The sequence below is a fragment of the Pteronotus mesoamericanus genome, unplaced genomic scaffold (genome assembly GCF_021234165.1).
Source record: "Pteronotus mesoamericanus isolate MK-2021 breed Mesoamerican mustached bat unplaced genomic scaffold, CSHL_Meso_final scaffold_165, whole genome shotgun sequence".
Taxonomy (NCBI): Eukaryota; Metazoa; Chordata; class Mammalia; order Chiroptera; family Mormoopidae; genus Pteronotus; species Pteronotus mesoamericanus.
Window position 1 is genome coordinate 3,937,872 of NW_026555307.1, and position 27,798 is coordinate 3,965,669.

Genomic DNA, 27,798 nt, shown 5'->3' on the forward strand with positions numbered 1-27,798 from the left:
CTTGGGCTGCTCGTTCAGTACTTCATCGGAGTGTGTGCCACAGGCAACTGACTGATGTTTTTCTCTCACATTGGTGTTTCTCTCCCTTTCTCCCTCCTTTCCCCTCTCTCTAAAAATAAACAAACAAAACCTTTTAAAAAATATCGCCCTGACTGATGTGGCTAAGTGGATTGAGCACTGACCTGAGAATAGAAAGGTCACCAATTCAATTCTGAGTCAGGGCATCTGCCTGTGTCACAGGCCAGGTCCCCAGTTGGGGATGTGCAAGAGGCAACCAATCAATGTTTCTATCCCTCTTTTTCTCCCTCCCTTCCCCTCTCTCTAAAAAAGTAAATAAATAAAAAATAAAAAATCAGAGTACAGAGGTATTCCTGTTCATGTGGGTAGGGGGCAGGAGACACTGACAGTGCAGAGAGAGGGATATATACCAATGTCTCATCCTGGACTGACCATCTTGCTAGAGAATGGCTCTGGTTCAGAATTTCACTCCAGCGAGAAAATAACATAGCAAAGAGTCTGAACGTGGTCAGCTCCTGCCTGATGAGAAGCATTTTAGTACCTTCACGGAGAAAAAGTATGAGGTTTATTCCCAAAGATTCACTGTTTATGTTTTTCAAGAAATACCTCAAACTCTGAGAAAGTAATCAAAGTGCAGTGAAATGTCAAGCCACACTCCCTTCCATCCCTCATTCCCATGCATTTTCTCTGTCCAATGTACTCTGTTTTGCTAAGTAGGGCTCTCTTCCTTGCTTCAAAAGACAAGGGTAAACTAATAGAGTAGAGGGAATACGACGGCACCTTGTAAACTATAGATAGCAGGATTGTTTCTGGTCTGGGGAATCTGCAAGTCAGGTGAGGCTATAGACATGAACATAGGTAACAGCTCTACCACTCACTGACTGAAATTGTTGAGCAAGCGATTTAATCTGTCCCTTGGTCCTCTAGTCTGTAAATTGGGAATAACCACTGTTCTACTGGGCCATCTGGAGCACAGGCAAGTAAAGTGCTTGTTACATATTGGGAACCGTAATTAATGACAGTATCCCATCCCCTTCAGTCAGTGACTGGGGTTTAACAATCCATTTCAAATTACATTTGCACGGTACTTTACTTTCATGTTATTTTATTTAAAGCCTCTAGCCAGCCTCAGCTGAACAGATGGGATTATTTCCACTTTACATATGAAGACAAGAGTTGAGACAACCCAAAGACACAGCTTCCCTGGGAGTGCCAGGCAGAGCCTCCAACTGGGCACCTTCTCTTGGGCCACAGCAGGGTCAGTAAGATCCAAGTTAATCTGACAAAGATTTTATCCTCTTGGGGATAAAATGATTCAGTCTTCCCAAATCACCTTCGAATAAAGGAGTCTTGTGTAAAAGCTGCCTCAGAGTCTTGATGATAAATACCTGGTATTTCTTCAAGGTCTCCAAGAATGTGTTTGAGGTAATGCTTTTGAGAGAACACTGAGGAACTAAGGAAGGTTAGGGATGTAAGAATAAAATAAACAGAAACATGAGTGAGAACTCACTCACCAGGGGAAAGCTTGACTGAGGTCTTCACACCGACAGAAGTGAGTTCACAAGTATCAGGGTTAAATGTAAAGGCAGGAAAGATGACTGGGTAGCAGCATTGCTCTTGATAAAGGAAAAAAAATGAAAAGGACAACAAATACAGAGGTGTAAAACTACACAACTTTGAATGTTTTTATCTTCACTGAGTAAACACCAAACTGCAGTTTCTCAGGTTTCATTATGAGGCTTCTTATGGAAAATATCAGTAAAAACAATAATTTGAAGGAAGTAAAAGTCATAGGAAAAATACATAAACAATATAATTACAATAAGAGTGGACAAGGAGCATGAAGAAAAGCAGAGTTGGGAGGTGTTCAGGTGGTCTAAGAAGTTGCTAAGATCATTATCTACAACCCAATGCAAAAACTGCTTCAAATCTTACACAGGTTTCAAATTCTGGGAGCATCCACCAGAAGAAAGGAAAAGGCTGGCTTGCCACACACCACTCTAAGTTCCAAGATGACCATGAAAAGAAAGTATATTAATATCCAAATCTGTATTTAAAGATCTAAAAAAGGCAAAAAAAGGAGCGAGAAAAGATGTCAAAACAAATAGAAAGCCTAACACAATATGACAGAACTAAATGTTTATTAAGTACAAAAATAAAAGGACTAAGAAACCCAGTAAAAGACAAAATCTGTCAGACTGGAATGAAGAAAGTAATCTACGTATCTCAAAATAAGGGAGGGATATCTAATATATAAAAATCTAGAAAGGTACAGAGAAAAGAAATAAAAGATATGCCAGGTAAATATTGAACAGAAGAGCTGCTGTTGCTGCATGAATATTGGATATAGGCTTGAGGCCAAAACACAATACCAGATAAAGTCAGTCACTGTAACATAACAAAAGGTTCCTTTCACTAGAGAGATAAGATAGATGCAAATATTTATCACATAGTAGATTGGTGTGGGGATTCAGAATGAGCCTCCTCAAGTTGTGTCTCAGTAGTATGTAGATTATTCTGAGCTAAAGGCAATTTTAGCTTCAGGCTCAAGAGAAAATTCTGCCCCTCCCTTTAACTACCTAGAAAAACTTGAATTAGGGGCCTTGTCCATAATAAAAGATTATGAGCAATAATAAAAGATTATCAGCAGGGCAAACTTCTATTTACTAAATATCTGTTCTCCATATCATCCTGCAACAATCCTTTGAAACTTAGCCCTACTCAAAATGTCTTATATACCTCAATCTATTCATTCTATCTCTGATTTCTCATGGATGTGGAGTCTCTGAGTCTCTCATGTATTAAATTTGGTTATTTTATCTTGCTAATCTGTCTCATGTCTATTTTATTAGACCAGCCAAAAGAAACTTGAGGATAAAGGAAACTTTCTCTCCCACAACAGCTCAAAGTAAAGAGCAAAAATCGACAGAACAGCCCTGGCTGGATGGCTCAGTTGTTTGGAGCATCATTCCGTACACCAAAAAGTTGCGGGCTCAACTGGTTGGGGCACATACCCAGGTTGCGGATTCGATCCACACTTGGGGTGCGTATGCGGAAGCAAGCAATTGATATTTCACTTTCACACTGATATTTCTCTTTCTTTCTATCTCCCTTCCTCTCTCTCTCTCTAAAATAATTTTAAAAACATATCCTTGGGTGAGGATTAAAAAAAGAATTTGACACAACAGGAAGAACAGACACAATCACAGTAGTAGACTTTAGAATACCTTCCAGTAACTCATAGGCCAAGGAGATAATCCTCACCGAAAATTAGGACACAGAAGATTTGAGCACAATAGCAGACTTGATGCAATGAGCATATGCAAAACATTCCAGCCAATAATTACAAAATGCCCATTCTTTTCAAGGACACAGGGAACAAACACTCAAAAAAACTGACCATACACAGACCTATAGAGCAAGTCTAAAAAGTCTTCAAGACCCTTGTTACACCACAGTGCAATTTAGATGGTGGAGGGGATGACCATGAACACATTAAATCTGAGAATAAATGCACTTCTAAGTACAAGGATCAGAGAGGAAATCAGAGTAGGGATTAAAAATCTTCAAAACTGGGAATGACAAACTGCTACAAAGTAAATTGGGAAATCCAGGCAAAAAGGTTCTTAGAGGGAAATCCATGTATCTTCCAAAAGGCATCCCAATAAAGAGGTTTTAAAAATCAGAATATACCCAAAAGCATAGAAGGAAAACATCGTGAAAAACACAAAACAACAACAAAAACCCCAAATATACCATAGAGGCTAACCAAAGGCAAAGATGAATTTTCATTTTTTAATTATCTTTTTTTATTCTCACCCAAAGACACTTTTTCATTGCTTCTAGAGAGGAGGAGGAAGGGAAAGAATGAGGGAGGGAAGGAGAGACAGACAGACAAACATCACTTGGCTGCCTCCCACACGCCCTTACCAGGAATTGAACTCACAATCTAAGTATGTGACCTGACCAGGGATCAAACTTGCAACTTTCAGTTCTTGGGACAAAACTCTAGCCAACTGAGCAACACCAGCCAGAGCTGAATTTTTATTTTAAATAACCCATAAAATAGACAAGCTAAATGATATGGAACAAGCGAAATGACGCAACAGAAAAGCAAGGAAAATGAGGAAAATGAGACAGGGAGTGCTTTCAGGTCCGTATCTAGTACTGGATGAAAGTGACCTAAGGGAGGTAACCATGTGCAATGCATGGACCGGATGCTGGCTGGGATAAAACACCAAACTGCAAAAGGTCTATCCATGGTGGACATTAGATGAGAAGCTTGCTGAAATGGAAAAGTGGCAATCACTGAAAAAGATGTCAGGTTTTGTAAAATTAATAAATATATATTATATATGCATATCAGTATTCAGAGACACTGATGTATATTTTACAGGCAATATACTAAGAAATTTATTGCAAGGAACTGGCTTACGATGGCAATTTTCAACCTTTTTCATTTCATGGCATACATAAACTAATTACAAAAATACTGCAGCACACCAAAAAATGTATTTTTTGCCATTCTAACCAAAAAAACTTAGAATAGTATAGATTCATTCACAATGGACAGCTATTGTGTTGGCTGTTATTTTTTAATTTTACAATCTAAGGGCAAAGAGGTCAGTGCACCTGACTAAACAGTCAGGTACTGCATGTTTTAAGAAGTCTTGATGCACACAGGTTGAAAACTGCTGGCTTACAGTATTGTGAGGGCTGGCAACGCATGTCTGGAATTGACAGAGCAGGCTCTGGGGCAAAGCTCTGCTTGCCTTAAGATCTTTGAACAGATATGTATCAGGCCACTCATGTTACTTGGGATGTTCTGCCTTACTCCAATCAATAATCATTGTACACACATCTACAAATTCACAGCAACAACTAGATTAGCACTGTAGCCTAACCAGGTCAATCCATCAAACTGACCGTGTCACATGTATGTACACATATACGTATGCATGTATGCACTGCAAACACACACACAAAGGCCTATCTCTTCTCCAGGCAGTGAAAATATTATGTTTATGTTTTATTTTTCCTTATCATTGCTTCTTAATGTTCCAAAATATGGGATATTGCTTTAGCAATACGGGTTATTTTTAAAAAGAACTAAAAAACCCACCTTATAACTGGTATTAGGGAGAATATTCAGTATTTCTTTCACCTTTAAGTACAATAGCAGTCAGTTGTAGGTATTTCTTAAAACGTCCTTTATTGAACTCAGGAAGTTCCCTTTTTTCTCAATTTGCAGCAAGTATTTTTATTATGAATGGGTATGGAATTTTGTTAAACGCCTTTTTTTTTTTTTGCATCTTTTGAGATGATCTCATGGTTTTTCTTTTCATTATGTCAATACAGTATATTACATTGATCGGTTTTTAAATGTTAGATGAAATCTGTTTTGAGACAAATCCTATTTGCTCATGATTTATTACCTTTTTATACTGCTAAATTCAATTTGCTACAAAGTTAGGATTTTTACAGCTATATTCATGTGGGTGTTAACACATATGTTTGCTTTTTCATCACAGCCTTCTCTAATTATAGTATCAAGGCAATCCTGCCTCATGAAACAAGGTGGGGTGTGTCCCCTCCGGTGCTGTGGAGGATTCAGTGTACAGCTAACATTACCTATGCCTTATGGATGATATAAATCACCAGTGAGGCCATCTGGGACTGAAAAGTTCCTTTGTGTCAAGAATTTTAATTATAAATTAAATTTCTTTAATAGATACATGGCTTTCAGGTGATCTATTTCTTCTTTGTTGAGCATCTAGTTTGCATCTTTTAAGGAATTTATCTATTTCCAATTTATTGGCATAAAGTTGTTATCCTCATTCTTTTAAAAGCTACAGAATCATAGTGATGTTCTTTATCTCTCTTATGTCTGATATTGAAATTTCATATCCTGTTATTTCCTGATTAAATTTGGCTAAAGATATTTCTCTTGTATCTTGTCAAAGAAATAACTTTGGGTTCCACTGACTTTTCTCTATTGCACTTTTTAAATTTTTCAGTTTGACAGATGAAAAAAAAAGCACAGGTCCAAACTCTACTCCCATTCACATTTTTGAAAACTAAGAAAAGATGAAACTGTCAACCTAATAAAAGAGAATCTACTAAAAGTCAATAGGTAACATTAATTGTGAAAGACTCAAAACTTTCCCATAAGACTATAAACAATACAAGAACTGCCACTGTCAACTTTTATTCAATACTGTGCTGCAGGTCCTACATAGAGCAATAAAACATGAAAAAGAAATGGAAGGTATACAGAATGGAAAGGGCAAAGTAAAACTGTCTTTACTCACATTGAATATAAACATCTATGAAGAAAATTCAGCGGAATCTTTTATTTTAAAAAAAACTACTACTATAAGTGAATTTAACAAAGTTGCAAGACAGATCAGCTTTAAAAAAATCAACTGTATTTCTACACAACAAACAACAGGAAGCTGAAATTAAAAAAAAAATTACAACAGAATCCCCAATATAAATCACTTAGGGAAAAGTATCTGCAAGACCTCTCTTAAAACATATAAAATTCAACTTTGTTAAGATGTCAATTTTCTCCAAGTTGTTCTATAAATTCAACACAATCGCAATCAAAATTCCAGCTGATTCTTTTTTGTAGTAACTGATGAGGTGTTTCTGAAGTGTATATGGAAATGAAAAGGGACCAATTATAGCCTAAGCGACGTTGAAAAAGAACAAAAAGCTATCTGATTCCAAGACTTAATATAAAGCTACAATAATCAAAACTTTGATACTGCTATAAAGACTGACATGTAGACCAATGGAACAGAGTTCAGAAACAGACCCATATATGTACATTCAAGTAATTTTCAATTAAAGTTCTGGAATAAGGGTATCCTTGTGCAAAACAAACAAACAAAACCTTTAATCTCATCTTATACAAAAATGATTTCAGAACAGAACGAAGAATTGAATACAACAGCCAAAACTATAGCCCTGGCAGGTGTGGCTCAGTGGATTGAGTGCCATCCTGTGAACCAAAGGGTTGCCGGTTCAAATCCCAGTCAGGGCACACACCTGGATTGCAGGCCATGTCCCCAATTGGGAGCACGAGAGAAGCAACCACACATTGATGTTTCCGTCTCCCTTTCTCTCTTTCTCCCCCTCTCTAAAAATAAAGAATATCTTAAAAAAAAAGAAAAAAGAGCCAAAACTATATAACCTCTTAAAAAAAAAAATCTTTGTGAAATTGGATTAGACAGATTTCTTAAGACACAAAAAGCATGATGTATTTAAGAAAAAATTGTTAGGTTGGATTTCATTAAAACAGAACCTTTGCTCTTCAAAAGACACTGTGTAGAAAAATGAAGACAAGCCACAGACTAGGAGAAAATATTTACACAAGATAAATCTGGTAATGGACTTAAATTAAAATATATAAAGAACTCCCTAAGGCACAGAATATATTTTAAAAACTCTTGGTAAGACAACCTAACTTTTAAAAATGTACAAAAATGGCAGATATGAAGGAATGGCTATTTCACCAAAGCTACATGGTGACAAAAAAATGTTTTTAAGTACATGAAAAGATAGTCAACATATGTCATTAGGGAAATGGAAATTAAACCCACGATGGGATGCCACTAGATATCCACTAGAATTACCAAAATTAAAAGACTGACCATACCAAGCAATGGTGAGAAAAAAAGAGCTACTAACTGGACTCCTGTTCATTGTTGGTGGGAACATGAAATTATTGTATATAGTCACTTTGTAAAACAGACTGACAGGTTCTTAAGAAACTAAAACATTCCCCTACCATAAGACCCAGAAATCCCAATCATAGGCATATACCAAAGAAAAGGTAAAACATATAGTCACACAGCTTTGTACACAACTAGTCATAGCAGTTTTAGTCATAATAGTTAAAAATTGTGACTGTGCAAATGTCTTATCAACTGTTGACTGTATAAACATATGTATCCAATGGAATAGCATGCTAAGTGAAAGAACCAGTCACAAAAGACTTCATACTGCATGATTCCATTTATATTCAATACTAGAAAGAGAAAACTTATTGTGACCAAGTGTATCAGTGGTTTCCTGGGTCCAGAGGATAAGAGGAAAGTGTTGAAGACAAATGTACACTTTTTGGGCTAATGGAGATGTTCTAGGTCACGACTGTGGTGGTGAGACCATGGCATTTGGAGAAAATGCAGATGCCGTGATTGCCGCCGTGAGAACATGACTGTACTGATCTGTTAAAACATTACATTTTACACTAAAAATTGTTGAATTTCATTGTATTTAAATTATATCTCAATAAATTTCTCAAAAAGAGAGGGTGGGAGAGGATATTCTCCTTAGGAGGAGTTGTACTGCAAAGGGGAGCCAAGAACTAGGGTGGCAGCTGGTGATAAAAATGGGGGGCTGGGTTTTTTGGTAATGAAGGGGGAAAGGACAGCTTTGCTTACATGCTGGTGAGAATACCTCACACTCATTCCCTCCAAAAATAAGGTGAGAGAGAGTAGGTGGCACACCTAGAAGCAGTGGCTTCGGCAAGAGCTGGCTGACTTTATACTACACAGACAGCAGAGCCCACAAGGACAGTGGGAAGGCCTCTGGGATGTACACCCAGCCTCGCTAGACTAAGTGTGAGAGCTATTCCAGTTCCAATGGCTGCCTCAAGGGATAGAGCCAGAGAGTGCTGCAAAGCTGGGAAGGAGGCTGACTTTCACTGCAAACCTTCATTACTCATCAAGTTAAATAATTCATTCTCATAACTGTACACATGCAGTCTCACTTAAGTTGAACCATATCAAACTTTTAAAATGAAACATTTGATATAATCTTTTAACATGCCTCTAAGTTAAATTATGGACATCTGGGTTCTTTTGGTGTTGTTGCCATTACAAGCAATGCTGCCAATGGGCATTCCTGACATATGTTCACATATACATGTGCACAGGTTTCCTGTGTAGCCACAGTATTTGAATCCATTATACAAAATGTCCAAAATAGGCAAACCCATGGAGACAGTGGTTTGTGTAGCGCTGTAGAGGGAAAATGAAGAGTGACAACAAAAGGCAACAGGTTTCTTTCTGAGGTGATGAAAATGTTCTGAAATTGATTCTACTTTAGTGATGGTTGCACATGTCTGTGAACATACTAAAAACCATTTTAATTGGGTGAACTGTATGGTATGTCAATTATATCACAATAAACCTTTTTTTTTTATTTATTGATGTCTCTTAGGGAAAAGAGAGAGAATGGTTGCTCCACTTATTTATACATTCATTGGTCGAATCTTATATGGGCCCTGACTAGGAACTGAATCCACAATCCTGGCATATCAGGATGATGCTCTAACCAACTGAGCTATACCTTTCCAGGGCTAAGCTGTTGGGGTTTTTTGTTGTTTAAGCATAAAGTAGTGTTTCCTAGGGATGGATTGCTGGGTAAATGATAGAATTTGTCAAAAGAAGTGGGCCTTGTGATGCCCAAGCATTCACCACGAGGCCAGGATCAGAAGCAATTTTCCAGACCACCACAGCCCTTGCCCAAAGCTCACTGGCAAGAAGCACACCTCAGTGTTACCCCTGAGAAATGGGCACCCAAGACTCAACCAACTGCTCTGTGCTGATCAGTGGGCAGCAGTGCACTGGATGGGCAGAGAGGGACACGTAAAGGAAGACCTTGCACTGTTACTAGGGATGCTCTGCAAAGAACGACACTGCCATCCTTCCATGCAATTCTCATGTGGATGGTGAGGTCTATGTTCAGGGCCAATTCTTCTTGTTCTAACCTGTCCAGACCACGTGCTGTAGCTTCAGCCACACCACTCCTCAGCACCAAAGTGTCCTGTGGCTGGCCCTTGTCCACGAAATAACCCAGTAAGAAACCCCATCAACATAGCTTCCACCTGTCCCTAGGAATGTCTACAGCTTAGCTAAACAAGTTTAGTACAAGTTGTGCAAGGTACTGATGGCACAGAGCTAACTAGGGCACAGGTATCATCCAACAATGCTTCATGAACCCCCAGGCCTCTTTCATTCACTGTTTCTTCTACTCGGTGGCATATTTTAGCAAAGGATCCTAGTACAACAAAATTATTTCTAAAATCACATGTTTGAGGAAAGGGTGTGAAATAATTAAACCTTAAATATTCAAATATTAACTTTACAGGGTCTAAGTTTCTTCATCCTAACACTGATGGAAAATTGTAACACAAGAGAGTAAATAGGAAGCTTCTACCTCTCTCTGCAGAGCATCTCAAAGGGAGAACCTGAAACACTGGTGAGAAGATTCATCACAAATGAACACCAGTCCCAGGCAACAGACCTGGTCACATATTTATGTGATGTTACATTTCTAATACTCAGACATGCAGCAAACACAAGACCACAGCCATCAGTACTGAAACACCAAAAACATAAAAAATAAAAAATAAAAAAAATCATGTCCTTGCAACTGAACATGCGCTACCCAGGCCATGCGCTGAAAGGCAGACCTGGGGCAGAGCTGGGGCAGTGAAGACCTCTTGTCCCATGTCTGCAATAACTGACAGGAGACCCACCCAGTGGGCATGTTACCCCCACTAGGGAGCAAAGACAGTCCCACCACTATTCCCACACTTGAGGTCTACGAGCCATGTCATCTTACTGTTTTTAAATACATTGCATGGGTGGCTGAAAACCACACCTTTATTCATTCAAATCTTCTGAGGTATGCATCTTCACAAATTGATTCTACATGTGATAAACAAATTTAGCATTAGGTGTAAAAAAAAAAAAAAAAAAGTCTTGTTGAAGCAAATATGTCACTCCAGATTTTGCAGTCTCCTTTCCCTCCTCACTCAGAATTTAAAAAGAAGAAACTCTAACAACTGACTTCATGAATATTAGACAAGTCTCCAAATAAAAAGTACTTAGGAAAATCAATATTTCAGCAAGTGGAAACTCACTGAACAGAACCAACCATGTAAAAAGCCAGCCAGCCTCCCACACCAGATATCTGTCACCAGGTAAAAATGGTGGAACCCTCACAAGGTCAGGTGGAGAACAAGGCGTGCCTAGGCAGCCCACTGCTCCTCATGGACAGAGACACCTGTTTTGAGGCTGCAGCAATCAGCAATCTGATTCATCTGTGGGTATTCTATCACTGAAGTGTGCTTACAATATAGAGTCTGGGAATGATACGGCAAATTCTGTTCTCCTAGTCCTTCAGGAAAGACAAAACCCAAAGGCAGGAGGGGAATAAGGGGAGCGGGGGAAGGGCGGCAGGGGAAGTGGCACCTCTCAAAGCCCCAAGGAGAGTTCACAGAGAGACAACTACACACAGAGAGAGCTAACAACTCACTAGAATGCAAGAAAAAAGTAATAAAAAATTGGAAAACAATACTGGAACATCAAAAAAAAAAAAAGAAAAGAAAAGAAAAAGAAAGAAAGAAAATCTAAATGTTACCAGCTCTCCCCAGGCAGAGAGCCACTGGCTGTCCGTGAAGTGCCAGTGACCTCCAGGCCAGTGATGATGGAGGAGCAAGTGGCCACAGACCCTACCCATTGGCTAAACTTCCCACTTACTCTCAGCCAAAGCAGGCCTTCAGAACATGGGCAAATGGCCACAGGAGTCCCTGCAAGGACCCAAAATCACATGAGCAAAACACAGTGTTGGCAATCACAAAAGGGAAGGATAAACTTTTCATCAGCCAGACTGTTTTGCCTGAAAGACCTAACCAGTAAAAAATTTCAAAACTATCATCTGTGTTGAACGTCACACTGCAGTATAAGGTGCGTGCTCTGCCTCTGAAAATTAACCAGCTATGACATCAAACATCTTTATAAATGCAAAACCAGACCTTCAAATCACAGTATCTCCAGTACTAAAATAAGGTATATAAAAACAGCCCTGGAAGAGGTAAGACGGAAGCATAGGTAGATACACTTTGCCTCCTCACACAACCAAAAGAAGGGCGACAAATTTAAAAACAAGAAATAACCAGACTGCCAGAAAATCGAACTGTATGGAAGTCCAACAACCAAGGAACTAAAGAAGAAACATTCATCAAGACTGTTAAGAGGGGCAGAGATGGGCAGCTGGGGCACAGAGGACTTGCAGCGAGGTGGTGGCTGGAGGACTGGGCGACCAAAGCAGTGGCTGGTGGTCCGGGCAGTCCCACATTTGTGTGCAGATAAACTGTGAGAACAGTTGGGGAGTGAGAAAGACCACACAATCCAGGGTTCCAGTGTAGAAAAAGAAAGCCTTAAAACCTCAGGCTGTGAAAACCCGTTGGGATGTGGAGGTGGGAGAAACTCCCAGCCTCACAGGAGAGTCTGGTGGAGAGACCCAAAGGTCCCTAGAACATACACAAACCCACCCACTTGGGAATCAGCACTAGAAGAGCCCAATTTGCTTGTGGGAGGCGGGGGAAGTGACTGAAAGCCCACTAGGAGCCAAGCAAGCAGCACTGTTCCCTCTCGGACCCCTCTCCCACAAACATTGTCACAACCCAGAGACCTGGGTTGCCCCACCCTGGCAAATACCTAAGGCTCCACACCTTCCAACCTAACAGGTGCTCTGAGACAAATATATATGGCTCAAATGAAAGAGCAGATCAAAGCTCCAAAACTAGAACTAAGCAATGAAGAGACAGCCAACCTATCAAGATGCACAGTTCAAAACACTGGGAACCAGGATGCTCACAGAATTAATTGAGCATGGTTGCAAAATGGAGGAAAAAGCGAAGGCTATGCAAAGTGAAATAAAAAAAACATACAGGGAACCAACAGTAAAGGGAAGGAAACCATGACTCAAGTCAATGACTGGGAGCAGAAGGAAGAGATAAACATTCAACCAGAACAGAATGAAGAAACAAGTATTCAAAAAAATGAGGAGAGGCTTAGGAACCTCTGGGACAACTTTCAACATTCCAATATCTGAATCATAGGGGTGCCAGAAGAAGAGGAAGAGCAGGAAATTGAAAACTTATTTGAAAAAGTAATGAAGGAGAACTTTCCCAGTCTGGCCAAGGAAACAGACTTCCAGGAAGCCCAGGAAGCTCAGAGAGTCCTGAAGAATTTGGACCCAAGAAAGCACACATCAAGGCACATCATAATTACATTACCTAAGATTAGAGATAAGGAAGGAATCTTTAAAGTAGCAAGAAAAAAGGAGACAGTTTCCTAAAAAGGAGTGCACATAAGACTACCAGCTGACTTCTCAAAAGAAACCTTACAGGCAAGGGGCTGGAAAGAAGTATTCAAAGTCATGAAAGGTTACATCCAAGGTTACTCTATCCAGCAAACCTATCACCTAGAATGGAAGGACAGATAAAGTGCTTCCCAGGTAAGATAAAGTTAAAGGAGTTCATTACCAAGCCCTTTAATATTGTATGAAATGTTAAAGGGATTTACCTAAGAAAAAGATGAAGATCAGAAACTATGTACAGTAAAATGATAAAAAAAAAAACCCCCTCACATTTATTAACAACTGAACCAGAAAAACAAAAACAAAAAAAAAACAAAGCAAACAACTAGAACAGAAACAGAACCACAGGGGGAGGGGGCTGAATGAGGGGGGGAAGGTACAGGGAATAAGAAGCATAAATAGTATGTACAAAATAGACAGGGGGAGGTTAAGAATAGTATAGGAAGTGGAGAAGCTAAAGAACTTATATATATGACCCATGGACATGAACTAACGATGGGGAAGGAGGGAGTGGAATTTATGATGCTGGTGGGATGGGGAGTGCAGGACAGAGGGGAATAAAGGGAAGGGAAAAAATGTGACAACTGAAATAGCATAATCAATAAAACATATATAAAAAATAGAATAAAGATAAAAACAGCCCTGGCTGGTGTGGCTCAGTGGACTGAGTGCTGGCCTGTGAGCCGAAAGGTTGCTGGTTTGGTTCCTGATCAGGGTGCATGCCTGGGTTGCAGGCCAGATCCCCAGTCGGGGGCATGTGGGAGGCACCTGGTTAATGTATCTCTTGCACAAAGGCAATTCTATCTCTCCCTTCTCCTCTCTCTAAAAATAAGTATGGCAAATAAAATCTCTAAAGAAAAATAAAAACTAAGTCTTTGTTCCATTAATAAACAAAATAAAAAGGAAGATGCTTATTTTTCCTTCATCTTAGAATACGCAGACATACACTAAAGGGTGAGTAGTCTTCTCTAATGACTGCGGCATGCAATCATCTATTTATAGTTAGTGCTTGTGTTCTGCTTAATGGGATGTAGAATCATTAAATAACCCCATGAAATAAGTAGAGAGGAAACATGATTATTCTCATCCTGTAGTTAGGGAGACCAGGGCTCAGAAAATTTAAGTGACTTTCCAAGATCATAAGAAATGGAACTTTGGGTTAATATCCAAAATACACTCATATAAAGAACTCATAAAACTCAACACCAAACAAACAATCCAATTAAAAAATGGGCAGAAGACCCTGGTCAGTTGGCTCAGGTGATTGGAGTATTGTCTATATACCAAAGGGTTGCCAGTTCAATCCCCAGCTGGGCACAGGCCTGGGTTGAAGATTCCATGCCTGGTTGGGGCATGTGCAGGAGACAACCGATCGACGTTGTCTGTCTGTCTGTCTGTCTGTCTCTCTTTCTCTCAATGACCATGTCCTCAGGTAAGTATTTAAATTTTTTCTTCTTTAATAGGCAGAGGACCTGAAAAGACACCTCTCCCAAGAAGACACACAAGATGCCAACAGATATATGAAAAGCTGTTCAACTTCACTAGATATTTGGGAAATACAAATAAAAACTACAATGAGATAACCTCTTCACATCTGTTAGAATGGCTATTATCAACAAGACAAGTAATAAGTGTCGGAGAAGTTGTGCAGAAAAGGGAACCCTCATTCACTGCTGGTAGGAATGTAGACTGGTATAGCCATTATTGAAAACAGTATGGCAGTTCCTCAAAAAATTAAGAATAGAGTTTCCATTTGACCTGGCAAACCCCACTTCTGGGTTATCTACCTAAAAAAACTCGAAGACATTTGTTTGCAAAGTATATGAGCCTTTATATGTTCACTGCAGCATTGTTCACGGTGGCCAAGATATGGAGACAACCAAAGTGTCCTTCGGTAGAGGACGGGATAAAGAAGATGTGGTAAATATATACAACAGAATACTACTAAGCCATAAGAAAAGACAAAATACTGTCATTTGTGACTACATGGATGGACCTTGAGAATATTATGCTAAGTGAAATAAGTCAGTCAGAAAAGGCTAAGGACCCTATAAAACTGAAACTTGTGGACACAGACAGCAGTGTGGCAGTTACCAGAGGAGAAAGGGGTGGGAGGGGAGTGAAGGGTGCCTAATACATAATGACAGAAAATGGTCTGACTTTGGGTGGTGGGCACACAGTGCAGTATACAGATCTGGTATCACAGAAATGTACACTTGAAACATATATGACCCTATTAACCAATGCCACTCCAATAAAGTCATTTTAAAAATAAAAATAGGAAAAGAGAAATGGAACTTAGATAAAAACCAAGGGCCTCTGCCTTTAATTCCTGCCTAAGTCCTCCAAACCCTAGAGCTAGTGTTGTTGACAAGTGCTGGCCCAGAGCAGAGGGATGGCAGGCAGGAGAATGCATCAGCTGTCCTGGCCAGGAGCCAGGCCCAAAGCGAGACAACTCCCATCCACTGGAGTGACAGAGTGAATGCAGGCATATGTGATGAGCTTTTAATACTTCAAGGCTGTCTCACATTATATTGTAGCCAGCAAATAAATGATTGTGAAAGGAATCTGAGAACCTTACCATGAACTGTTGCTCTTCACTGTCAAAGCACAATATATTTTTATTTTCAAATTTCTGATCCTTGTCTTTTAAAACATACAGTATTTATAGATTACAAACAATGTACAATCTGTTGTGGATTTTAAAAAATTATTCATTTCTGGTCCTGGCCAGGTAGCTCACTTGGTTAGAGCATCGTTCTGATACACCAAGGTTGCAGGTTTGATCCCCGGTCAGGGCACATACAAGAATCAATCAATGAATGCCTAAAAAAGTGGAAAAACAAATCAATGTGTTTCACTTTCTCTCTCCCAAAATCAATAAACTTTTTTAAAAAAAACCACTGCTGATTCTCAAAAAGTCCAAATGAGACATCTTTTTACATATTACCCAAAGCAATCTATAGATTCAATGCAATTTCTATCAAGATACCAATAGTGTTATTTCACAGAACTAGAACGGATATTCAAAAAATCTATGAAGTATGTAAATCTACAAAGACCCCGAAGAGCCACAGCCATCTTGAGAAAAAAAGAACAAAGTTGAAGAAAAAGTCATGCTACCTGGTATCAAGCCACACTACAAGGTCATAATCAAAACAGCATGGTACTAGCATAAAAATAGACATACACATCAATGGAACAGAATAGAGAGCCGAGAAAAAAACTCAAGCTTTTTAGGTCAATTAATTATTTGACAAAGGAGGCAAAAACATAAAATGGGATAAAGATAGTCTATTCAATAAATGGTGTTGGGAAAATAGGATAGATGCATGTGGAGGGGAGGGGAGGGGAGGGGAGGGGAGGGGAGGAACAGGAACTAGACCACTTTCTTACACCACACATAAGAATAAACTCAAAAGGGATTAAAGACCTAATGTTAGGCTCAAAACCTTGAAAATCCTAGAAGAAAACATAGGCAGAAAAAGTCTCGGACATTTCAGGTGGCAATATTATTTTCTGATACATCTCCTCGGGCGAGGAAAACAGACAAACAAGAAAAAAAAGCAAATGGGACTACATAAAACTAAAAAGTTTTTGCACAGGAAAAAAAAAAACCCAAATCAAACAAAACACATCAACAGGATTTCTGGTCAAGATTAGGGCATAGGTAATAAACACAGCTCGCCTCCTTGGCACAGCCACAGCAAAAATTACAACTAGACTACAAAACAGATATCATCCAGAATCATCAGAAAATCAAGCTGTGTGAAGTCTGACAACCAAGGAATTGAAGAAGCCACATTCATCCAGACGGGCAAGGAGGGGTGGTAATGCGGGAACACAAGACCCAGAACAGGCAAGGCAGTCCCACACCCATGTGAAGTGGATAAAAATCGGGGCGGGGCGGGGGGAGGCAGGCCTCAGACACCTAGGGATGGAGGGATCCCAACCCCACACCAGATCATCCAGCCCAGGGTTCCAGTGCCAGGTAAGTCCCTGTAACTTCTGACTGTAAAAACCAGTGTGAATTGGGGCAGCACGAGAAAGTATGGGATTCTCAGAAGTATCCTCTTAAAGGGCCCACAACAGACATAGGGACCCACACAGACACTCCCTCAGGGCTTTAGCACTGGGACAACAGCTGGAAGGGCACCAGTGACATATGGGGAGAAACTGAAGTGTCTGACATCAGGGCAAGTGCTGAGAGACAGCTGTCTCCTGTACTAAATTCCAGAGGCTAGGCAGTGGCACCATACCCTCTCCAAGCCCTCTGTCATACAGAGCCACAGAGCAGCAACACAGATTGCCCTGCCCTGGTGACTACCGAAGGCTCTGACCCATCCAACTTACTAGTGCACTTTTCTACAACAGGCCACACTACTAAGACAGGAGCCAAAGCAGCTCGGCCTAATAACACAGAAACACACACAGGGAGGGTGCCGAAATGAGGGCACAAAAAATATGACCCAAAGGAAAGAACAGAACAACACTCCAGAAAAAGAACTAAGCAAAATGGACATAAACTACCTATCAATGCAGAGTTCAAAACACTGGTTATTAGGATGCTCAAGGAACTCACTGGGTACTTCAACAGCATAAAGAAGACCAGAAAGAAATGAAGGTTACACTAAGTGAAATAAAAAATCTACAGGGAACCAACAGTGGAGTGGATAAAGCCGAGAATCAAATCAATGGGAACAGAAGGAAGAAAAAAAATTCAATCAGAAATGCAAGAAGAGAAAAAGACTTGAAAAAAAAACAACAACACAAAACTAAACTAAACAACCACCAAGGATAGGCTAAGGAACCTCTGGGGCATCTTCAAACATACCAACATTTGACTCATAGGGGTGCCAAAAGTAGAAGAGAAAGAGCAAAAAACTGAAAACTTATTTGAAAAAGTAATGAAATAAAACTCCTTAATTTGGTGAAGGAAATAGACATACAAGTCCAGGAAGCACAGAGTCCCAAACAACATGGACCCAAAGAGGACCACACCAAGAAACATCATAATTAAAATGCCAAAGGTTACAGATGAAGAGGGAATCTTAAAAGCAGCAAGAGAAAAGCAGAGAGTTTCCTACAAAGGAGTACCCATAAGACTGACAGCTGATTTCTTAAAAGAAACTTTGCAGGCAAGAAGGGACTGGCAAGAAGTATTTAAAGTGATGAAAAGCAAGGACCTACAACCTAGATTAGATTACTCTACCCAGCAAAGCTACTTTTTAGAATCAAAGGGCAGATAAATGAAGTCCTTCCCAGACAAGATAAAGCTAAAGGAGTACATCATCAAGCCATCATATGAAATTTTAGAAGGGACTTATTTAATAAAAAGATCAAAACTATGAACATCAAAATGGCAATAAATTCAATCAACAATTGAATCTAAAAAACAAACTAAGCAAACAAGCAGAAGAGAAACAGAATTATAATGTTGGGAACCGTCTCGCCTGGTTTCAGGGGCTGTAGCCTCGCTGACAGGCAAGAGGGCCCCAAGGCTGGAGCTGAGCAAGGAGGCCTTGGGAAAATAGGCACTGAGGAGACAAAACCTGCCCCCCTACCTCCCTCACATCAGCCTGCTCGGCCCCAGAGCATGGCTGGTTATTCAATGATGGGTAAGACCCCTCGATGGCAGGGGGCAACCTAAGACAGGCACAGTTGCATTGGGGCCATCAGGGAAGGACTTGGGGAACACAGAGAAGGGACAAAAGACCCTCACCACTCAGCTTTGTCATGGCGAGAGTACTCATTCTACCTGAAAGAAGTCTCCTTATCTCTTGGCTGCTCTGCCTGCCGCCTGACCAGGTCACTGAAACAGTGCTAAAGGCAGGTACAGCCCTAAACTGGATCAGGTGGTTCCCAGGAACAATTAGGCCTGAAAAAGGAATGCATTAAATCCTATGAAATTTACTTTGCTAAGAATGACCTCGAGTAAATGAGTACTGATGTTTGGGGTTGAGCATAGAATGTGATCAGTTTCCCAGGATTCAGGGCCGAATGGGTGCCACCCTGTCTACCAGACACTGACCTGACGCAAATCTCTGTGTTCCTTCAATCATAGCCTTTTGACATTGATTGATGAGCTTTGCATGCATGCTGTATACCCCTGCGCATATCATTCTCAATAAAAGCCACTTCAAGAGATGGGCTTGGGGCATTCTCCACTAGAGGGAATCGCCACCCTCTTTTCCTGGCAGACTGAGAAGTGTCTGGAATTACGTATTTTATTGCCCTCCATCCACGGAGATGCGGCGGGGGGTGGAGGGGGACGGCACTCTGCATGGGACACAGTAACCCCCCATCATCATAGATATGGAGATCACTGGGAGAGCGAAGGAGGAGAACGGGGAGGGAGGGAGGTGCAGAAATTAAGAAGTACAAATTGGTAGGTACAAAATAGACAGGAGGATGTTAATAACAGCATAAGAAATGGAGGAGCCAGAGAACTTATATGCATGATCCATGGACATGAAGGGGGGGGGGCAGGTTTTGCTGGAGAGAATGGGAGGTGCCGGGTGGAGGAGGGCAAAGGGGAAAACATTGGGACAACTGTAATAGCAGGAAATTCAGAGAGTATCTAATCAGCAAGTGATAATAGAAAACAACTGCACAGCAGAACCTATTTTTACTAAAATGCAGTATGAATAATGCCATTAACATCTATATAATGCTATGCTTACAGTTTTGCTTCCTCAAAAATAAACCTCATTTAGTTTTCATGAAAAAAAAAACCCATCAACAAAATGAAAAGACAACTCATTGAATGGAGAAATATATTTGCCAGTGATACATCTAATAAGGTATTAATATTCAAAATTTATAAAGAACTTATAAAACTCAACACTAAAAAAACAAACAATCCAATTAAAAATAGGCAAAGGACCTGAACAGACACTTCTCCAAAGAGGACATACAGATGGCAAATAGACAACAAAAAGACGTTCAATGCCACTAATCATCCAAGAAATAAATGCAAATTCAAACCACAATGAGATATCACCTCATACCTATCAGAAGGCTATCAATATCATCAAGTGCTGGTGAGGACGTGGAGAGGGAACCTTGGTGGGAATGCAGACTGCTGCACCTACTGTGGAAAGCAGTACCACGATACCTCAAAAAATTAAAAAGAGCCCTGGCTGAAGCATCATCCTGGACACCAAAAGGTTGTGAGTTCAATTTCCGGTCAGGGCGTGTATGGGAGGAAACCAATTGGATTCTCTCTCACATCGCTATTTCTATCTGTCTCTCTCTCCCCTCTCTTCCTCGGTCCCTCCCTCCCTCTCTAAAGTCAAACATATCCTAAGGTGAGGATGATAGATAGATAGATAGATAGATAGATAGATAGATAGATAGATATAGATAACTGTATCTATCAGTGGCAATATGGCCCACTGATTCCATTTCTAGGAATTTATCCAAAGAAACCCGAAACATTAATTCAAAAGAATATATGCACTGCTATATGTTCAATGCAGCATTATTTACAATAGCCAAGATCTGGAAGCAACCAAAGTATCCACCAGTAGATGAGTGGATAAAAAAGCTGTGGTACATTTACACAATGCAATGTTAATCGGTGATTTAAAAAAAAAAAGGAGGAGGAGGAGGGAGGGAGGGAGGGAGGGAGGGAGGGAGGGAGGGAGGAAGGAAGGAAGGGAGGAAGGAAGGAAGGAAGGAAGGAAATCTTATCCTTTATGACAGCATGAATGGACCTAGAGAGTACTATGCTAGTGAAATAAGCCAGTCAGAGAAAGACAAGCACTGTATGATTTCACTCATATGTAGAATCTAACGAACAAAATAAACTAACAAAATAGAAACAGACTCACAGATAGAAAACAAACTTAGAGCTATCAGAAGGGAGAGGAGTTGTGAGGCTGTGTGAAAAAGATGGAGAGATTAAACAAACAAACGAAAAAAACCGCATACACAGTCTAGGCACAGACAACAGTATGGTGATAACCAGAGTTAAAAGGGGGTGGAGGGAGATAGAAAAAGGTGTAAGGCAGGGAATAAATGGTGATAGAAGGGGACTTGACTTGGGATGGTGAACACAATACACTATATAGATGACGTATTATAGAATTGTACACCTGAAACCTATATAGTTTTATTAGCCAACGTCATCCTAATAAATTCAATTTTAAAAAAATGAGACATCTTTTATTAAGGGGGTATAGTGGAAAGGGGATACTGTGTCCAGATATGAACACAGTTCCCTCCATGACAGGCGTCTCTGGGCCCTCACTGACTGGAGGGAGGAAGATGGATATCAGGTGACCTTGCTTACAACAGGCTCAAGAAGGTGGAAGGAAACAGAATGAGGCCAGCAATCAGGATGCAGTAAGGAGTGGCTCACTGCTGGTTAGCTCTGTAAAACGTATGGCGTAATTCTGGAAACGCCTACCAGTGGCTTTGGGCACTTCACAGGAACAGAGGAGCAGAGGGTATGGAGTGACTTGGACCCTCCTGCACAGCTGGTAAGAATGTAAAATGGTACAGCCATTGTGGAAAACAGTATGGCAGTTTCTAAAGAAACTAAACACAGAGTTAGCATTTGATCCAGAAATTCCACTTCTGAGCATACATACCAAAAAAAAATGAAAGCAGAATTTCAAAAAGATACCTGCACTCCCATGTTCACAGCAGCATTATTCACAATAGCCAAGACACAGAAACAACTCAAGTGTCCATCAAGAAATAAATGAATAAGAAAATGTGGTCTATTCATACAATGGAATATTTTATTAGTCAGCCTTAAAAAGGAAGGAAATCCTAACACAATACTACAACATGGATAAAAGTTGAGGACACTATGCTGAGTGAAATAAGTGAAAAAAAAAATGCTGTATGATTCCACTTACATGAGGTACTTAAAGCCAAATTCAGAGACAGAATATATGGGATGACCATGGGTCATTTATAAATCACTGGTCATCCCCGCCTGTTTTGGTTTTGGTCACGCCTCTTCCCCTCTGCCTTCCTCCTCCCCCTCCACAGAATGGCCCTTTTCTGACCCAGCCTCCTTTCAGCAGGTGCAGACGCCAGGCACTCTGGCCCCAGATACTCATCAAGGTGACTCCTGCAGGAAACTGGAGGGGGGCGGGGGGGGGGGGGGAGGCGCGCAGGTGCAGCGCGGCTGTGCTGTAACCAAGGGAGCCCTCGCTGGTGCTCAGGAATGCAGAGCGGCAACTCCCAGGCCACTGTGGTCAGCCCCTTCTGGACTAATCTCTGGGGAGTGCCCAAAGCCAACTCAAAGTAGCAGGGCTGTTTCTGCCTCTGGTGGTCATGCAGGGGCTCCTGTCTTCGCTGGTGTGGGATCTGAGAGGCTGCAGGTAAGCAATAGGTCAGAAGGCAAAATAAGTATAAGCTGAGGCCCAGCAGAATTCGAGGCCCAGCAGGGCCACTTGCTGTCCTGGCAGGTGGACAGTACAACTCTGCTAGTCACCTCAGAAGTATACAGGATGGCAGGAACACTGGCTAATCTATTCAGGGCTATCTTTCCTTCCTTCCTTTTTATTTTTACTTGTTATTTTTGAAAGAACACTGGGATGAAAGTAATGAACAGTAGTTAAGTCCCTCAAAACACAAATCAGGTGCAATTACTACACTCAATTTCGGAAATTTATTTTTAAAAACAATCCTGTGAATAGGTCTTTTTCTTTTCATTAAACTACACCAACTTCTCACAATCACAGAGCCTCCCTGGGCTCCTCCAGGCCACACTATCTAGGCACCCTATGTACCTCCCCAAGCACCTCCAGGAATATCCACATCTATAGCTTTGGGTCCCTGGAAGACTGACTCTCTTGCTGGTTTTAACAATGTAGAAACTGAGGCACCAGGTTCCACTTTTAACCCAATATTACAGGTCAATGGAGTGACCAATGTGACTGAACAGGACTGCGGCATGCACCCAAAGTGGCCTTGATAACTATCCCGCATGTAGAGCAAACACTGGGAATGGCCTGGGCTAAGCCTCAGAGCAGCCAGGCAAGCTCTTTTTCTGTATCACCCACATGGCAACTGCATGTACCAAGCAGGAGTTTCATACCATCTACATAAGTTCCATGTTTGTAAATGGAGGCAGCTTAGCAACACTGCAAGGAGCAATGTGGACAAATGCCTTTGTGACTCGTACTTGATTTACATGCGGGGTTCATCACCACACGTTTGGAAACAACCTCTGTGAGCTCTTCCGTTCAAGGTCCTAGACCTTATTCACAGCTTCTGTTTAAGCTAAAACGGGTGTTAAGAAAAATACAGAACACACACAAAACCAAAACACTTGACCTTTCACTAATTTTGTTATCTGACCAAAAGGAAATCTACAAATATATTCTCTGAACTTCATTCTCCTAAGGAAAGAGCCAGCAGACTCCAGAGTATCCTTGTTGGGAGGCCCTCAGCTGGGTGTCTCTGAGGGTGGCTTTCTGAATGCTACATGTTCATTCCTCATACATCCTGAAAAGCTGTGTCTCAGAAGGTCATGCTCTAGAGCTGGGGGGGGGGGGGGGGAGGCCTTAGACAACATAGAGCCAAATAGCCTGACACCAAAATGTTTTCCTTTATACAGCACCAGGGTTTCAACTACTGCGACCCAGGTTGCCACCAGCAGCCAACTTCAATGATGATTCAGACACTGTGCCCTGCACCTGAGACTGGGACTTGTAGCAGAGATGAGACCATATAGTTGTCAGTGGACACCACCCCCCTCATGGCAGTAAAGTCCACATGTCTCACTTAGTTTTAGTTTTAGCTTTGGTGGTTTGTTTTTGTTTTGCCTAAGATTATGTAACATTATTCATAGCCATTTTAACTTGTGCTAGTAAAAGACAAGAACAGATACTTCAATAAAGATACATACAGATGCCATTAACTATGTTTTGTTGTGTCTCATAAACTACTTTTCCATACCATTACATATGAATCAAATACAACACAAGCAAAGAATAGTAACTTTAGGAGCCTCTGCCCATGCTTGGCATGTGCTACTTTCACAGGCAAAAGTAACCATTACACCTTCCATTTGTAAAGTAACATCTGAATGATTACCAATCAGTTTACACAGCAGGAGGAACTGGTTATCAACAATTATAAGATCCAAAGTCCTTCACTCAGAGCAAGTTTCTTCTATGTCCATATTGCCAGTTACTTACTGAGCAAAGCTTTCCTCTGCTTCAAATTTTAGAATTCCAAAATCCTTAAAGCAACACTGCCAATGTCCTCATCTAAAAGCCTAGTCCTGTATTATTTACAACAACTGGAAGCAACTTTAGTGTCCATCCATAGGCGAAGGAAAAAAATGTGATACACGTATACAATGGAATATTACTCAGTCACAAAAACAATGAAATCTTGCCACTTGCAACAACATGGATGAACCTAGAGGGCATTATGCAACAACAGTCAGAGAAAGACAAATACCATATGATTTCACTTTATGCAGAAGTTGAAAAAGAAAATGAATGAGCAAACAAAACAAAGTCAAAGATATAGAGAACTGATGACTGCAATATGGAAAGGGATTTGGGGAGATGGGTAAAACGGAGGAAGGGATTAAGATGTACAAACTGCCAGTTATAAAAACAGTCATGGAGATGTAAAGTACACCAGGAAATATAGTCCATAACTTTGTATGATATTAGATGAATACTGAACTTACCAAGGTAATCACTTTGTAAGTTATATAAATGTCTAATCACTGTTGTGCACCTAAAACTAATATAATATTGTATGCCAACTGTTATTGAAAAAGTGTGTTTTGTTTTGTTTTCTTAATTTTAAAGCTATGGCTCAAGACTAAAGAATTGCTCTAAGAAAAAGTGCAAAACCAAAGCGTACCGGCCCTTCAAAAAGTGTAAAAACAAATCTCCACTGGTTCGAAGTGATCAGTCAATAACTTATCTTTCTGATGGAAGAAAAATAAATGCTCTTCAGAGAACAATAATAATAATCTGCTCCTGAAAACACACTCTGTAAAACAAGATGACAAATGTGCCCCTGCTCTCTATAAAACAAATGCTAGATGCAGAGGGCTCAAAAACCCTTTTCCCCCCCTTACACCCCTATGTTCACTGCAGCATTATTAACAATAGCGAGGATCTGGAGGCAGCCAAAATATTCATTAGTAAAATGAATAGATAAAAACACTGTGGTACACTTATTCAATGGAGAACTACTTAGCCATTAAAAAAAGAAGGAAATCTTACCTGCTGCAACAGAATGGATGGACCTGGAAGACCATTATGTTAAGCGAAGCAAGCCGATCAGAGAAAGACAAATATCATCTAGTTTAACTTATATGTGAAATCTAGCGAACAAAACAAAACTAACAAAACAGAAATAGACTCATAGACACAGATAACAGACTGACAGCTGTCAGAGGGCGAGGGTTGAGGAGTGAGTGAAAAAGGTAAAGGGATTAACAACAAAAAATGAAATAAAACAAAACAAAACTCGTGGACACAGATTAACAGAGGGAAAAGGGGATGCAGGAAGATAGAAGAGTAGGCCAAAGCGGGGATAAATGGTGACAAAAGGAGACGTGACTTTGGGTGGTGAACACAATGCAATATATAGACAATGTACACGTGAAATCTATATAATTTTATTAACCACTGTTACCTGAATAAATTAAAAATTTTTTTAAAGAATCCTTTTATTTTTAGTGAAGACTAAGTAAAATTTCCATGAAAATCATTTTCCATACTCCAAATGCCACAAACACTTAAGCAATGCTTCCCTATGAAGCAAGAGGCTGATTTCCTTGGGCCCAGCAGAGACCCCCCGTTCTGTACCTGGCAGCAGCCTTGGGCTCCTCAGGCTGCTCCTGCCTCCTCACTTTGATCCAGCAGCCTTGACTGTTCTGGCTAGTCCTACTCTGACTCAGCCTTGGTTGACAGCCACAACAGCTAGTAATGATACAAAAACTTTTCACTTTGGCTTCTTTTACATCCCTAATGGCTATTGTCCACCTCTCTGAACCTGAAACTGGGAATATAAATTCACAAGAGGCACCTTCATCCACCAGAGATGTTTACATTTTTGTCTACACCAGAAAGTGCTGCAAAGATAGTATCCACCACATTCTTGTTCAAAAAGTTACCAAACCCTAAAAACAAAGTGTCACAGATTCCAAAAATTAGCACATTTTAATTAGTTGATAAATACATCTGTTATGATTTTTTAATTATGTGTGATAAAATTCTGAAATCATGTAACTTAAATATTAAAATATTTAAATGATTAAAGGCCCACAGGCCTATTTTTGTTACCTGCATTAGCCAATGTTGATGCTTTCAAGAACTTAAGTCCCTTCCAAATACAAGGACAACATGACATTCAAGTTAGGGATGACAGCACTCTAGGACAGCTGCTTCATCTATCATACAAGGGGGCTCCCCTTTCATTTTGTGTGCATGTTTATGTCATGGGCTACAAAAAGCAGAGGAAAAGATTTATACCCACCCAGCACTCCTCTGAGTGCCCACAAGACAAATCTAAGCAATAAAATATCCTGCTCAGTCACAGCATGAATCCCCCAGCTGTAGGCTAGGTGTTCCAGCCTCCACACAACCAGGGCCTCCTCATGTCTGGACTCCAGCTGTGGCCCTGCCATTGGGCAAGGGCTCTTGGAGTCATGGGCTCTTGGAGTCACGAGCTCCTTACAGCTCCTGTTCAGCTCCACAACCCAGAATGTACCCCTTTCTGTCTCCATGGCACAGAGTAGATTATTACAAGACTAGGCCCTGTCTGTACTGCTACAGTACCTCCCCTGCTTTCCTACGAAGACCCCCTTATTCCTGATCCCTGCTGCCTCCCTTGGCCTTGCCATTCTTCCTCGAAGTCTAAAACCTGCTCCAGACAGGTAGAGAGCGCTCTCAGTTATCCTAAGCCACTAACTCTCCCTCTCCTCAGGGAAACTCCACAGAATTTCTATTCCTGACCTCCAAGGAGGCCCACCCAGGACAGCAGGCCCAGGCATGACTCAGGACTCAGAACTCTTTGTCCTGGGCACAACTGTTACAGTGAGGGCTTAGGAGGAACCACTGGAGAACTACCAACTGTACTTCTCTATCAGCATCAGCAAAACCCCAGAGCAATGAGCTGCTCGTCCAGGCCCAGTGACCACCTTTGTCACAATTCTACTCTAAAACTGAAGGTTTGACTCAGCTTACTTATGTTTCATAGTTACATCTCAAAAATATTAACAAGTGTTATGTTCTTTGGTTATTGTTAAAATCTGAAATCTTCAATAGGTTATCAACGGGAAAACGTCCCATCACAAGAAGGCTCAGCCCCCATAGCACTGAGGGCAATGGCCACCTACTTATTTAGAATAAAATCTACAATGTACAGTTACAAATGATATGAAAACACTGAAGCCTGAATGAAACATAATATTCAGTCAATGTAACCCAAATTCAAGTTGGAAAAACACATCTATAGATATTTATAGTAGTCTCCCTTTATCATTAGTTTTGCTTTCCACAGTTTCAGTTACCCATGGTCAACTGCAGTCTGAAAATATTAAATGGAAAATTCCAGAAATAAACAATTCATAAGTTTTAAATTGCACACCATTCATAG

At 40.6% G+C, this 27,798-nt stretch overlaps 1 protein-coding gene across 2 annotated transcripts in view; it reads right to left on the reverse strand.

Annotated features, from left to right (window-relative positions):
* ANKRD11 (ankyrin repeat domain containing 11) overlaps window positions 1–27,798 on the reverse strand; it is a 213,681-nt gene that overhangs the window by 66,832 nt on the left and 119,051 nt on the right. The window lies entirely within an intron of this gene.